Genomic DNA, 12,709 nt, shown 5'->3' with positions numbered 1-12,709 from the left:
GGGCTGAGCCTGGGGCAGGAGATTGGGGTGCAAGAGGGGGTGAGGTGTGCAAACTCTGGGAGGGAATTAGGGTGCAGGAGTGGGCTCCGGGCTGGGGCAGAACATTAGGATGTAGGAGAGGGTGTGGGCTGTGGGCTCTGGGAGGGTGCTCTGGGCTGGGGCAGAGTGTTGGGCTACAGGAGGGGGTAGGGGTGCTAGCTCTGGGAGCGGGCTCAGGGCTGGGGCTTGGGCTGCAGGAGGGGGTTTGGGGTGCTGGCTCCGGGAAGGAGTTCAGGACTGGGGTGTGGCCTCCTGCCAGGCAGCACTGACCTCTGGAGGCTCCCGGTCGGCAGTGCAACATGGCTGCCGCTAAGGCAGGCTTCCTGCCTAACTCCGCTTCATGCCACTCCCAGAAGGGACCAACTACTTATGCGACTCCTGGGAAGGGGACGGGGGGGGGGGTCGCACGTGGCTCCGCGCACTGCCTCTCTCTGCAAGTACCACCCCCGCAGCTCCCATTGGCCACAGCTCCCCGTTCCTGGCCAATGGGAGCTGTGGAGGCAGGAGCCAATGGGAGCATGCAGGCAGGAGCAGCGCGTGGAGGGAGACTCCTGCTGCCCTGTCCCCCGGGCCACGGGGCCATGCTGACCACTTCCAGGAGTGGCGTGGGGCTGGGGCAGGCAGTGAGCCTGTCTTAGTGGCAGTCCCTCTGTGCCACCAGAGATTGCAGTCGATTGGGAGATCCTCTACGATTGACCAGTTGATCTCGATCTACTGGTTGGTGACCACTACTCTAGATCAATTGGTACCCTAGGTCTTACACCAAACACAGAGCCTGTAGTCAATCCTGTAATAAACTATCTAAAGGTTTATTAACTAGGAAAAAGAAATAAGTTATTTACAGGTAAAAAGAAGCAAACATATACACAAAAATGAGCTGCAATCTAAATCTGAAGAGTTCTAGTGACTTTTTCATTCAAAATGTCAACAAGATAAAAATGATAAAAGACAAAAACATCCTATCTCCTGTTGGTGAACCATATCACCTGTGGTGAACACTTTTCACAACACTTTTTCACAAAGTGATCACTTTGTGTCTGACCAATTAGTCCCCGTCATCAAAGGAATCCTGCATAATACTTTCAAAAGACAAGAATGGGCGCTTACATTCATTATTGTGCTAGACACTAAAAATCATGGACTGGACAGGGACACTGAGTTTACAGTTTATTACAACAATCTATAGCCCACTAACCCCATATTTTTGTCCTATGACTGCAGAAGTGTTACAGTCCATTCTACCTTGAATGGTCCCTTGAAATATGTGGTTTCAGAGTAACAGCTGTGTTAGTCTGTATTCACAAAAAGAAAAGGAGTACTTGTGGCACCTTAGAGACTAACCAATTTATTTGAGCATAAGCTTTCGTGAGCTACAGCTCACTTCATCGGATGCTTATGCTCAAATAAATTGGTTAGTCTCTAAGGTGCCACAAGTACTCCTTTTCTTTTTGAAATATGTGCTAACTACTTATGCTAAACAATCTGGACCCCCTTGCATTTTGATGTGATGCTGGAAATAACTTTCCCAGACCTGAAGAGGAGCTCTGTGTGGCTTGAAAGCTTGTCTCTCTCTCTCTCCAACAGAAGTTGGTTCAATAAAATATATTAGCTCACCCACCTTGTCTCTCTAATAAATTTATTAAAACAGATCAAGGTCTGTTGACTGCCTGACTAATCTGGGCCTTTATAGAGCTTATACTCCTTGCACATCCAAAATTACCAAGCAATATCAATGTGTGGTATGCAAAAAAAGGCAAAATTGGGTACTACTACTAATGAAATTACAACAAATATATAATATACTTAAAATCAGCAGTGTTTTTAACTGCTAACATATGTTTACATATTTGCAGAAATCTTCTTTCCTGCATTTACAGTGTAGACTAGGGATATCAAATGCTAAATACATCTTTCCAAATGTCTGACACTGATACCCTTTTGAAATGTTTCTGTTAATCCAAAATCTTGCTTGCTGCCTAAATCTTTTACCAACAATTTGAGACATTTAACTGCACGGACTGCATTCTATTCAGTGTTTCTTTTCATGAAATTTGAGAGTAAAATAAGTAGTTTCTGCCCTATGACATCCAGCCAATTCTCTCTGTCAGAATGCATGGGGTTACTCTTATATTTATTTCTCACACCTTTCCCCCTGAAATCCCAAGATTTCTGTTTACATGAAGAAAGCCATCCTTCATTGTGACAGCAACCAAAATATGTATACATACGATTAAAATAACACTCTTCAAGGTTACTGCAGAAACTGCAACTTGTCAGAAGATGGTGCTATTAGGCCATTTATATATTCTGAGCATACTTTTAATTGTAAAAAGAAGTTAAATCCCCCACAAAATTTAAAATTGTTGATTAGTTTAAAATGCATTAAATTTTTATGAAGCAAATTATTTTGAATTCTACTAAAGCAGAACTTTGACCTTGAACTACTTAGCTAAGTATTTACTGTGGTATTTTCTCAAAGCTAGTTTCAACAACTTTGAACACAACTACAGTTTTGAGATACTAAGTAAAAACGACAGCTACATGAAATTACTAAAAACATACAACTGAAACCTAAGGTAACATTATTCATAATTAATCTGCAGATTTTCTCTCTCTTTTTTTCAAGGATTGTATTATATTAGAGATATACTCTTCTCACTTTCTATTCCACTATTGACCATTCGTATGCTTGGTATGAAAGGAAACCTGCTGGGCATGTCAAAATTATGCAAAGCACAAAAAAGGAGATATTGGGAAAAAGAAGTATTCCTTAATTAGCATTAATGTACAAAGCTAGAATTAAAAAAAAATAGCATTTGTTTTCACGTCAGGAAGGTTTTTTATCATATCCCTGTACATTACAGTGCTTGTAACAGAACTTAAATTAATTGTATTTTTTTTTGGTATAAATACATCTGCAAACTTTATAGTTCGAACTTTAACATTCTTCTTTCACTGTCTCTCTTATTATTTGGGACCTTATATTTGACTTTATTTTCTTCATGTCACGTTGATAAGGAAACCAGGATTGCAGGCTCGAGATTTACAACAATCTTTTTTAACCATGCACGTGGAACACATTGTCAAGTGTTCTTTTGACTGCAAGTTAAAGCACTATATTTAACCTAATAATATTCAACCTTTAAAAACTAAATAATTTAATAATTATGTAACTATCTGGCATTATTTCTGAAGAATGACTGCCTATAAAGCTTAAGAGCAAACTCGACTTGCAAGTCCTTTCAGAACTGTTATCAAGAAAGATGGTCAAAAGGAAAAAAAGAAACTGAGAATGAAGATGACACAGAATTCATACAATTATTCTCTTCCTTCCTTCCTATCAAAGTAAGATGCATTCAGAATAAAAATTAAAATGGTACATAATACAGGCAGTCAACATGCTGGGAAAAAAATTCCCTCCTAAATGCAGGTTCATTCAGTCTTGAAAGAAGTCTATTCTGTTCTATGGGGGTCCTTCTAATGCACTTGTCACTCTGGTATCTGAGCCCCTGGAAATATTTTTCATGTTAGTAGTAGGTTATGAATCCATACTAAAACTGTGCAGGACGACCCCACTTCTGGTGACTTGTGTGATACCTCCTGTCACACCAGCAATGTGGCTTTTGGGAAAGAAACTGCACGGAGAAGTCATGCCACTGCACCCCCCCACACACAGACTTCTCCCACTTCCATGGTTCAGAAATATCCAGGGTCCCAAGGACATCCAGAGGGATGGGGAAAGTAGAATGTGTAAGCACATAACAAAGCACTGCTAGTCCTCAACTCAGCAGTACTCAGAAGACAGAAAAGGGCTAGATGAACATCTTTATGGCTCAGTTTACAAGCAGAAAATCGAATCACAATTCCAGTAAGAATAAAGGCAAAGACAGCATTTGCCATTAGCCTGTGACTAGATGCCCTCTCCTTTCCCACCTGAAATCTTGACCAATTTCAAGCATAGTAGGGATTGTTGTTCCACAACAGCCACTAAATACAGGTAGCACCTCTGGGTGCAAGAGTGGTTAAGGTTGTCGAGCAATTGAGTGCTCCTGCTAACAAAGGTTTGTAAACAAGCATGAATAATGAACATAAAAGTGTTTTATAGTGACCACATTACAACTTGGCTGACACTCTCCACAGCACAACCCCAACCCTAATGTTAAAACTCAGTGGAGGTGTCCTGTTATGCAATGTCTGCAATGTCTAAATTGTCACAGGAATGAACGGCTACAGACTGTCAGGTGCTTTTCCAGCAGCTGTGAACAGGATGTGAAGGTTTCCCTCAGCATAGGCAGATGTCATCCTCTGCCTCCCTCCTGTGTCAAGATGTGCGCACATATGGCATCCCTGTTTTCTCTTGCCTGAAGGGAACCGGGACCAGTATACATGAGGGTAAGACGCAGCTGCCTGTGCAGAGATTGTAAACCAGACTTGTCCTGAGTCCTCTCGGGATAGAAGCCCTCCCCTTTATCCTCTCAAACATTATGGAGTGTGCAGCAGATGAGAATTATATGACTGGTGTTTGCCACATTGGAATCCAGATGGGTGCATAAGCAATGTCAATGAGAATTCAGTCTGTCAAATGCGGACTTAATGGCCATTCTGCGGCTACAGAGCTTGCAGCTGAATTCCCTTTTTCCAGGGTCATTGATGTTAGGCTATGATTTCACGAGCCAAGGTAGGAGCAAGTATGCAGGGGCCCCAAGACACAGACACGCGGGATAGAATAACATCATTTCTGGGTAATAGAGTCCCTTCTTCACTCTTCAAGTACCATCCTGGTCTCCTCAGCAACCAGGCATCTTGAATGTTTCCATGTTTGTATTCATGAATCTGCCTCTGTGTTCTATCAAACCTTGCTGAACAAACGAATAGTGATCTTTTCAGTTCACATACTCACTTGTTGTCGGTGGTAGGCAAAGTACTGGCCTTGCACAGTTTGGAAATATCATCCTCTTAAATACAGCTATTAATTTTTGAACTTTTCCTATTACTTGTGAGTAGGTCACTGTGGTAATTGTCTTTCAAACCTGCATCACCATGCCCCCAACATGGTGGTCTTTCCAACCCCAGTGTGGTTTGCAACAGACCTATTGGTGTTGCCAACTTCCATAGGGCGATAACCACCCACTTCTGCAGCAGTACAACTTCCCTGACTCGAGTGTTCCCATGCTGGAGGTTTGGTGCAAACTCCGTACACAGCTTCATGAAGGCCTGTTTCCTCATTTGGAAGTTCTGAAGCCACCATTGCTCATTCCACTCTTCTGAAATGATGTGATCCCACCACACGGTGCTTATTCTCCTGCACCAGAAGGGATGACCAGCCCAACGGCATACTGTGGCAAAACTGACAGGTTTCAGAGTAGCAGCTGTGTTAGTCTGTATTCGCATCCGATGAAGTGAGCTGTAGCTCACGAAAGCTTATGTCTAATAAATTTGTTAGTCTCTAAGGTGCTCCTTTTCTTTTTGTGGCAATACTGACATTCACCATATCTGTGCTGTGTGAGCTGAATGAATTGTTATTGACCCTGAAGACCAGCCATCTTCAATGTGTCAGAAAGTTCTGCCCAAATTCAATCCTGCCTCTCACCTGTCAGCTACTCCACTGCACAATTATTTTTCCTGCAATAAGAAGTAGAACCAGATCATCATCCTATTGCCCCAAGTCTTCCACCTAGTTTTGCAGAGACAGGGAGGGGCAACATGATAGGAACTGCCTTCAGCAAATGTGTGATGTGTGCAAAGCCAACATCACGCAGTAGCAGCGTGGACACACTTATATACACGTACGCATCATTATACCCGAGTCCAGCATAGCATAATGTGGACACTCGGCATAAGTATGAATATGTGCACCATGTGTGAGTATGTGCACTTGTGTGGACAGCTGTAGTTGGAAGCAGGGAGAAGAAGCCAGGAATGGTGTTCTGTGTAATTCTAGTTTATACACACACACAATGCACACATATAATTCTGTAGAAGTGTTATTCTGATCAAGTCAATAATGGTAAGGGACTAGAGATTATTAATGCTGACATCTGCATTCTAAAGTGCTCTGTTGGAGACCTGCATAATTTTGGATCGCACATAGCATTTGACATTGTTCAACAACATAACAAGAACTTATTAACAGATATAAATGCCACTATGGTAAAAGAATGACAGAAAATCACTTTCTATAGACTTTTCAGCCTAGCTGAGGTGCAACCTGGATTCTTGACCTACCTAAAGCTAATGACACAGAGGAGACAGGACTTAATAGCTCAGCAATTATGCAGGTAATATACAAGACTCAAGGAATGAGCACTTCATTTTTTTAAAAGTTGATAACTCTCACACCTACTCACATTAACTTTGACCAAATACAAAAATAAATGGAAATTACTAAAAGTAGAATCAGTGGCCCAGAGCACAGGAACTCATGTAACTCAGAAAAGCTAAGGTTCTCTGCACTTAATGAAAAAGCTACTGACCTTGAAGATTGCTCCAGGAACCCAATTTAGAATCATTGGGAAAGCAGAAGGATGATGAGGCAAACAGCCATAACATAATTCCTGAATGATATTTTGGTAAGGGCAGCCATTTAGAATATGAAACAGAACAAGGAATTAGAAGTCCAGAATTAGTCACATAAGAAAGCCAGTACATGAGACCCCAAAATAAAATTCAATACAAGGAGACCAGATACTCCAATAATCCAGACTCTTGTAGCAATTCAAATTTATCAGCAACTCATTCTATTTCCACCCAGATTATTGTACTGAAACCCAGAAAACATGGGTTTCCTACCTACAGCTTAGAAAAAAAAACAAACCAGGTGAAACTGGGAGTAAAGTCACTCTATCTTACAAAACTGAGAATGACCACAAGCAAACAGATGCTTTTTAGTCTCATTATTCAGGCTTGTTATCACCACCCCCACTTGGTATTTCAAGTGTGAAATAAGGCTGATCCATGAAAGCAACAAAAGGTGGAGAGTTCCAGAGCCATGCGGAATCTGATTTCATACCTACTGAAAGCAACATAGAGTTAAGCACCAGACTTGTTATTCTCTTTCTTATATGTCTTACCAAACTAACCTCTCTTTAATTGGGAATGGATTAAATGATCCTCACTATATTCAATCATTTCTCATATATAATCCTCAAATATGTTCTAATATTTTAATCAAACTGAAAATATGGCATTGACAGGTTTGTTAAGAGCGTTTAAGAGCAACTATTTATGGACGGGAGGAAAATGGGAAATATTTTAATAAACTGTGTCCAGGGGTGGAGGGACTATAATTTAACCGCAAGTTCCTCAAGAATGTAGTCATTAATGTGCATGATTGTTCTTTTCAAGTTAAAGTGACTATTGCAGCCCTGAAAGACATTCTTTTGTATTTTTGTAATGTTGTAATTTAGTGATTTTTTTTTCCTTACAATGAATGGGTCAAATTCTGGACTTTTATAAAATAGGTAAAAAAAGTTAAAATGTGCTTGCATTAACAGTAATGGAATGCACTAACTAGCTGCAGTCCCACTCATAGGTTTACCACTGGGCAGGTAAAATCTCACTTACTGCTGTGTAGGTACTATTTCCAGATCAGAGGACACACATTGGATCGCATCCACTGACCAACAACCCTCACCCTGGAATACTTCTCCATAGCTTCTATTACAAACAGCCTGTCCAGTAGCTCCTCTATATTTTAATTTGTCACTCAGAAGGGGTCAACCTGCATTCTATACTCTAATGCAAGGGTTCTCAAACTGGCGGTCGGGACCCCTCAGGGCGTCACGTGGTTATTACATGGGGGGTCACGAGCTGTCAGCCTCCACCCCAAACCCCACTTTGCCTCCAGCATTTAAAATGGTGTTACATATATTTTTAAAAAGTGTTTTTAACTTATAAAAAGCACTCAGAGGCTTGCTCTGTGAAAGGGGTCACCAGTACAAAAGACTGAGAACCCCTGCTCCAATGCTTCGGGAGCACTCTGAGTACAGAACCAGGCAGAATTAAGTCTAACATTTTCTTTTCTCGAAGAGCAACACTCGGGTCACTGGTAAAGTGGATACAATCAATAGATAGGAATTCTTCATTTCAAATGAATGACTGCAATGAGCTAATGGATGAATTAAAAACTGAATCACATCAAATCACATACCTAAATATCATTTGAAAAAAATGTATCTTATCATTGCCTGAATTTAAAATTTAAAATAAAACATGCCTTTCTCCTAGGAAGCTCTTTAAACAACATAAACACTTCCCAAGGTAAGGGAGAGGGAAGAGGTGAGGTGCATTTTTCTCACCTTTGGTTGTCTTTTTGGGGGGGTGAATAATAATATATTAACTTATTTTATTATTTTAAATACCAACATGATTAAGGGCTCTAAAAGATATTGTATACTGAGCAGAATGAACCTTTGATGAGCAATTCATCACTTCATTGAATATCTGTGCACTCAGTAAGAACTCCAGGGGAGTCTTTAACCTGATCTTTCCATTACTTGATGGTTGTATAACAGGCACAATTCCTACTCAATGCTGAAAGCTGGAGAATTCACTTGACCTGGACAATTTCTTTAAATATGCTTCTTTCCACCAATATACTTGAAAAAGACTAAAAACACCAGAGTGTATTGGTATAAGTCTCCACCAAATTCACGGCTGTGGAAAATGCATCATGGACTGTGAAATCTGCCTTGGATGGGCAGGGCTAGGGGAGCCCCAACTGAGGCTCCTACCATGCGCCAGGCTCCAGCTGCTACTTCTGGAGGGGTTGGGGAGGGATGGGATTTCCTCTTCTGCAGCAGGGGCCACTCCTGCCCCCATTGCTCCCCAGATGTGGTGGGAGGGGCCACTGTACAAGGAGCAGCTGCAGAGCTTCTTGAAGCCCGGGGACATTCCCAGAAGTGGGTCTGACATGGCTCTGGGAGTGACCGCTGCAGCAGAAGAGGAAGTCCCATCTCTCCCCAGCCCATCTGGGACAAGCAGCTGGAGCCCAGTGCATGGTGCCCCCAGCCAATGGTGCAAGAATTGGTGAGTCCAGGGGGCCACACCCCCTTTTAACATGGGCTTAGTTTGAGGGGGTGCAGAAGGGTGGTGTTGCCACCTCTCCCCCAACTGCAAGCCTTGGGCAGGCATGGAGTGGCACAATAAGGGGCTGGAGCGAATAATGGTAACTGGAATAGCACCTGCCTGAGGCTTACAGTTTGGGTGGGGGAAGGGGGGGCAACGCTGCCCCCTGTATTCCCAAACGAAGACCATGTTAGAAAGTGGTGAGGCATGGCCCCCAGTCTCCTCTGGTCCTGGCGCTGGTGCCTCCCCATTTCCGCAAAGGTTTCCGTGCCTTGTCCCCAGCTCTGCCACCCCCCGGCTCTGGGCCCAGCACTCAGAGGTTAAAGGGGCCTTGGGCTGGCTGTGTGGGGGGGGCGGGACACCACAGTGCTCTCCTGACCATGAGGCCCTGGGTGGTCACTCAACTATAAGGCCGGTCCTGTCCCCTACCGCAAAAGTGATGACCCCCGCCAATATCATCCAACCCTCACATCTGTGCTGCCCACTGCTCTCTGGCTACCCAACTCTGAAGGTAGCGCCTCCATCAGCAGCAGCACAGAAGTAAGGGTGGCAATACCACGACCCCCCTATAATAGCCTTGCACCCTCAACCCTCTTTTGGGTTGGGACCTCCATGGTTATAACACCCTGAAATTTCAGGTGTAAATATCTGAAACCATGAAATTGACAATTTTTAAAATCCTATGACTGTGAAATTGACCAGAATGGACGGTGAATTTGGATAGGGCCCTAACTGTATATATATTTTTTCATTCCCTCATGGAAAAGAAATTGTATTATAGATTAGATTTACTAAATTATATCCATATTATTTAAGACATAAAAACATATGCCAGAAAAAATAAGAGAAATTATGATTCTGGGTCCCACATTTTGTGTGTCATGAAACTCAGACCTTCCTTCAGTCGGTCTAAGTACAAAGTGACGGAATGCTTGTTTAATAATTAAAGCATATGACTAGAAGCCTGAACTCCTGATTCTATCCTTCATCCAGACACAAACTCCAAATGTCCTTTTACTGAAGTCTCTGCCGCAGGAGTTCTGTGAACCTTAATTAACAAATGTAGTCCATTTTCAGATTCTCAGATGAAAGGTCACAAGGTTACTAGATCACAGGTCCTGGTTCTCATGGGGAACTTCAATCACCCCAATATCTGCTGGGAGAGCAATATAACAGTGCACAGACAATCCAGGAAGTTTTTGGAAAGTGCAGGGGACAATTTCCTGGTGCAAGTGCTGGAGGAATCAACTAGGAGCAGAGATCTTCTCGACCTGTTGCTCACAAACAGAGAAGAATTAGTAGGGGAAGCAAAAGTGGATGGGAACCTGGGAGGCGGTGACGATGAGATGGTTGAGTTCAGGATCCTGACACAAGGAAGAAAGGAGAGCAGCAGAATATGGACCCTGGACTTCAGAAAGGCAGACTTTGACTCCCTCAGGGAACTGATGGGCAGGATCCCCTGGGAGAATAACATGAGGGGGAAAGGAGTCCAGGAGAGCTGGCTGTATTTTAAAAAATCCTTACTGAGGTTGCAGGAACAAACCATCCAGATGTGTAGAAAGAATAGTAAATATGGCAGTTGACCGGCTTGGCTTAACAGTGAAATCCTTGCTGATCTTGAACACAAAAAAGAAGCTTACAAGAAGTGGAAGATTAGACAAATGACTAGGAAGGAGTATAAAAATACTGCTCAGGCATGCAGGAGTCAAATCAGGAAGGCCAAATCACACTGGGAGCTGCAGCTAGCAAGGGATGTTAAGAGTAACAAGAAGGGTTTCTACAGGTATGTTAGCTACAAGAAAAAGGTCAGGGTAAGTGTGGGCCCCTTACTGAATGGGGGAGGCAACCTAGTGACAGAGGATGTGGAAAAAGCTAATGTACTCAATGCTTTTTTTGCCTCTGTCTTCATGAACAAGGTCAGCTCCCAGACTACTGCATTGGGCAGCACAGTATGGGGAGAAGGTGACCAGCCTCTGTGGAGAAAGAAGCGGTTCAGGATTATTTAGAAAAGCTGGACGAGCACAAGTCCATGGGGCTGGATGCACGGCATCCAAGGGTGCTAAAGGAGTTGGTGGATGTGACTGCAAAGCCACTGGACATTATCTTTGAAAACTCATGGCGACTGGGCGAGGTCCCAGATGACTGGAAAAAGGCTAATGTAGTGCCCATCTTTAAAAAAGGGAAGGAGGAGGATCTGGGGAACTACAGGCCATTCAGCCTCACCTCAGTCCCTGGAAAAATCATGGAGCAGGTCCTCAAGGAATCAATTTTGAAGCACTTTGAGGAGAGGAAAGTGATCAGGAACAGTCAGCATAGATTCACCAAGGGCAGGTCATGCCTGACTAATCTAACTGCCTTCTATGATGAGATAAGTGGCTCTGTGGATGAGGGGAAAACAGTGGACATGTTATTCCTTGACTTTAGCAAAGCTTTTGATACGGTCTTCCACAGTATTCTTGCCAGAAAGTTAAAGAAATACAGGTTTCAGAGTAGCAGCCATGTTAGTCTGTATTCACAAAAAGGAAAGGAGTACTTGTGGCACCTTAGAGACTTACAAATTTATTTGAGCATAACCTTTCGTGAGCTACAGCTCACTTCATCGGATTCATTCAGTGGAAGTGAGCTGTAGCTCACGAAAGCTTATGCTCAAATAAATTTGTTAGTCTCTAAGGTTCCACAAGAACTCCTTTTCTTTTTTTAAAGAAATATAGGCTGGATGAATGGACTATAAAGGTGGATAGAAAGCTGGCTAGATCATTGGGCTCAACAGGTAATGATCAATGGCTCCATGTCTAGTAGGCAGCCGGTATCAAGCGGAGTGCCCCAAGGGTCAGTCCTGGGACTGGTTTTGTTCAATATCTTCATTAATGATCTGGAGGATGGCATGGATTGCACCCTCAGCAAGTTTGCAGATGACACTAAACTGGGAGGAGAGGTAGATACGCTGGAGGGTAGGGATAGGATACAGGGGGACCTAGACAAATTAGAGGATTGGGCCAAAAGAAATCCGATGAGGTTCAACAAGGACAAGGGCAGAGTCCTACACTTAGGAAGGAAGAATCCCATGTACTGCTACAGACTAGGGATCAAGTGGCTACGCAGCAGTTCTGCAGAAAAGGACCTAGGGGTTACAGTGGATGAGCAGCTGGATATGAGTCAAGTGTGCCTTTGTTTCCAAGAAAGCTAACAACATTTTGGGCTGTATAAGTAGGAGCATTCCCAGCAGATCGAGGGACGTGATCATTCCCCTCTATTCGGCATTGGTGAGGCATCATCTGGAGTACTGTGTCCAGTTTTGGGCCCCACACTACGAGAAGGATGTGGAAAAATTGGAAAGAGTCCAGCGGAGGGCAACAAAAATGATTAGGGGGCTGGAGCACATGACTTATGAGGAGAAGCTGAGGGAACTGGGATTATTTAGTCTGCAGAAGAGAAGAATGAGGGGGGATTTGATAGCTGCTTTCAACTACCTGAAAGAGTGTTCCAAAGAGGATGGATCTCGACTGTTCTCAGTGGTACCAAATGACAGAACAACGAGTAATGGTCTCAAGTTGCAGTGGGGAAGGTTTAGGTTGGATATTAGGGGGAACAAATCACTAGGAGG

This window comes from Eretmochelys imbricata, chromosome 9, assembly GCF_965152235.1.
Source record: "Eretmochelys imbricata isolate rEreImb1 chromosome 9, rEreImb1.hap1, whole genome shotgun sequence".
In the NCBI taxonomy this organism is placed as follows: Eukaryota; Metazoa; Chordata; order Testudines; family Cheloniidae; genus Eretmochelys; species Eretmochelys imbricata.
Note: the sequence above shows the minus strand (reverse complement) of the source record.